Genomic DNA, 4,035 nt, shown 5'->3' on the forward strand with positions numbered 1-4,035 from the left:
TCCATCATCACATGGCTTCTTCTTCATGTGTCTCTCCGTGTGTTTTCCTCTATTTACAAGGACACCAGTCATTGCATTAGGATTCACCCTAACCCAGTATGGCTATGTTTTAAGTAATTATATCTGCAAAGGCCCTATTTTCAAATAAGATCACATTCTAAGTTTCCAGGTGGACGTATATTTAGAGTAGGGGTCACTATTCAACCCAGGACAGAGGAGCACAGAGATTGTTTCATGGCAGAAAGTGTCTCATAAAAAATGCTCAGCTACTCACAGTGTCAAAATGTTGCTGAGTTGATAGGACCCATAGCTAGCACTCTCCAGATTCTGCTGAGTAGTACATAGAGTAGCTGTAAATTTGGTCAACAGACTACAAGCTCTTCAGTGACAAAATGACATCATTTTCCAATTCTACCAAGTGTTCAACATATGATAGTACCTGCAGGTTCTACCCAGACCAAATCAGTCAGATTGATTTTATGTGTACAACAGATACAATAATACTGCCACTTTTTGAGATTGTGCAGGTGACAGGTGCAAAGATGAAATGTTCACCATTCAAGTAGTCATGCCATTATCTAAGCCAGTAAATAATGATGAGGTAGCTTATGGTACACTGTATGGAGATCTTTGAGGGGAACTACTTGGAATTCAGCTTCTTCATGAAAGATCCAAGCCCCCTCTATGATACTCTAAGAAGGAATCCTCTCACCACCACTCTGGGGTCACAGTATGGATACTCTGAAGCAACATGCCCAGGAAAGTCCAACACCAGGAAAAGAACCAAAGAAGGTAGTATTACTTTACCACATAAGTGCAGAAATAGTAGAAGAGGAGGTAGGATCTGCCATTTCTTCAGACACTCAGGATGAAGTGTGGGTTTTGAATGAGTCAGTATTTGAGCACTTAGGTGCTGGAATAAAAGTAGAATCTTCAAATACTGATCAAACAAGTGAAAAAATAGGGAATTAAAGTGACAAAAAGGTGATTGAGGTGGAAAAACATGACCTTGAGGACTCTATATTCTTAAGCAATGACACTGATGGAGAAGTTGCTTCTGAGGATGTGGTTGTGTAACTGAGTGCAAGAAACTGAACTCTCCAAACAAGAGACGTTTCTGTTGATGTGCCCTGAGGAAAGGTTAGTATTGTAAGTGAACCCATTATCTCTTTTTTCCTGTTACCACTGCCACACTTGTAAAGAAGGAAAATGAAGGAATTGATGTCCCTTATTGCCAAAGAACCATTTCAGCTCTAGTGATTAGAGCCAAAGATCTATAAGGAAAGGAAGAAAAACCCAAACTTCTTGATCCCTGCAGCTCAGTGGAAGTGTTGGATTTCCCTCACAATTCTGAGAGCATCTCAAGCATGGGGAAATAATATGATAGCCTGGAGCAGAGACCACCAGATAGAGAAAATATGGAGTACTGACGGAATCTCTTGCAGCCATGGAGCATATGTGAGAAAACACCATGAGATGGGAGTATTATTCATGGAAGAACAGGCCACTCTGTCACTTGTTTCCACTGCATCAGAAGATTAAAGAAGGCTGGGGCTTCATGCCCTCTTTGCAAGAAGATTCAGCTGGTTATTAAGGTTTTTATGGCCTAGCTGAATCGGCGAGTTGCAGAGAAATGATGACTAGAGCCAGGTCAGGGAGAAAATTGTCAGTGCTGAGCTCTCCACTCAGTGTGAACCCCTGCACTGCATCCCTTCATTGATTCATGCAAATGTTTGTGTGCCAGGGCAGCTTCCCTTCTAAATTTATGTGCAATTCACAAGCAATTCTTTAAAAGTAGATTATCAATTTGGGGACTCCATTTGCATGAAAAGCTACTTTAATCATTACATTATTCATCTAAAAAAGAAGTTCTTGGAGGAGCAGTTACAAAGACAAACAGGAAAATACATCCACTCACCAAATTATCTGAAGACTAACCTTTTCCTAGTTAATTTCATTCCCCACCTTTCTCTTCTATTCTGTTAGAGAATGTTCTTAGGCATAAAAATCCAAGGTGGCTATGAGAAAAACATTAAAGCTAATAATTAAAAAATATAACTAAAAGGACATGTTGTGAATGACTTCACCTTGCAGTCAAAATGCATGGTTCTAGAAACCAAAGGCAAAAGTAAGAATCTCAAAAAAGAGAGTCCCCCCACATGTATGCCTAGAACAATAGTTATCAAACATTTCTGCTAACATACTCCTAAAAAAATCTTGAGGAACTGAATACTCTTCCAAATTTTAAAAACTGAGGTATCATTAATGTAAAATAAAATATACTGATCTTAGGTTTCCTTTCCTATGAGTTATAGATAGTTGAGTATGTACCCATTTCCCAAAACAAGCTATAGAACATTTCCATCACTCCAGAATAGTCCCTCCTGCCCCTTTCCAGGCAATTCTCCATTTCCCAACTATTACCCTAGCTTGGTTTTCTTTGGGCACATCTTTTATTTGATGTCTAAATTTTTTAAATGCACTTAATTAAGTGCAAAAAAAATGATTAGCTAAAGTTTTCCAAAGTTCCTTGATGAGGACTGACTGGAAGTGAATGTTGGAACTACCTTGTATATTATTTGTAGTTTTCTATATATAGGATTTTAATTTAAAATGTCTAGTTCTCACAGTTTGGGCCCAGGCATTCTCTCAGTCTTTTCTGTGCTCTTTATTATGTCCTGAATGAAATAACTTCATCAACATTTGCAACCATGAGTTTGGTGCTCAGAGTGAGCCAACTGGACCAATGATGTCCTTTCTAGAATGCTGCCTTCCCCAATAAGAGTTAGGGAGGACACGTGGGGAAATGTACTCCCTGCTATATTTGACTATTCAGTTGGCACTTGTCATAACCTGCCTTGAACCATGGGATAACTGTTTGTGGATGGGATGTCTATTCCTCAGCTAGACTGAGATATAATGACAAAGCAACAGGAACTGGAACCAGAAGACCTGGGTAGAAGATTCAATTCTGTCACTATCAGGTGATCAGGAACAGATTCCTCAAATTTCTGAGCTTCCATAGACTCTGTCAAGTCTGACTAACACCTACTTCACCAGGACATTGTGAGGAAAATATTAGGTAAGAAGAGTAAAAGTACTTTGTTAAATGGCAAGTTGTCATCATTGAGACTTTATTACTATTTTTTAAAACAGGAGCTAATTCTTAAGAATTTAATCCTCATTAAACATTGCATGTAGAAGGTCTCTACAAATACCCATAGTGATCCACAAATTTCCATCCTTCATTAATTTGAAGATCTTTATGTAAAATTATCACCACTCATTCTTTTCCCATCAAAAAAGTTAAGTAGTAACACATATTATAACCTTCCTTTGGAGGATCTACAGTACTTTCTATCCTTAATCACATCTGCAATACTCATGAGAACCATTTCAAACATTTTCACACTTATATAAATTGTAAAACTGAGAACAAAAAATGCTGTTCTGGTAAGAGCATGCCATAGCTGATTTTATGAATCTGGATAATTCATTAGTACACTTAGCAAACCATTGTTAAGGTCCTACTATCGACCAGGTATTCAGACAGGGATTTGGATACAAAAACGAGATGATAGAGGGGGTGCTAGCCAAGATGGATAAGCCCTCTACATCCTATCTGCCCCACTGGTTACAACTACAAACAGTACACAAGTTATAAAACAACAATGACAACTGACATAACTCTGAAAAGGAAATCCTAGCAGGCAGATTGAGGAGAGAAGACAAAATTTGATGAAAACAATGTTGTGGTAAATTTCCTGCGGGTGGAGGGAATTCCCTTTTTCCCAGTTTTGAACCCCATGGTAGCCCAAGTTGCACAACTGTTCAGTGGTTTCATCTACCTCATAGCACCTGCTTCTTGTAGGTCTTTGATCTTCTCTACTCACAGGAGGTGAAAGAGAGGGAGGGCTGTATATGAAAGGTTTTAATGAGTCAGACCTGGAAGTGGTGCAATCACTTCCATCCATATTCCATTGGGCAGGACTCAAGTCACATGGCCATCCCTAACTGCAAAGGAGGTTGGGAAAT

The 4,035-nt window shown here is 38.9% G+C and overlaps 1 pseudogene; it reads left to right on the forward strand.

Moving 5' to 3' along the window:
* Positions 1–392: 392 nt before the first annotated feature.
* On the forward strand, positions 393–1,610 carry LOC129076976 (protein Mdm4-like; annotated as a pseudogene).
* The last annotated feature ends 2,425 nt before the right edge of the window (positions 1,611–4,035 follow it).

The sequence above is a fragment of the Pteronotus mesoamericanus genome, unplaced genomic scaffold, assembly GCF_021234165.1.
Source record: "Pteronotus mesoamericanus isolate MK-2021 breed Mesoamerican mustached bat unplaced genomic scaffold, CSHL_Meso_final contig_65, whole genome shotgun sequence".
NCBI lineage: Eukaryota > Metazoa > Chordata > Mammalia > Chiroptera > Mormoopidae > Pteronotus > Pteronotus mesoamericanus.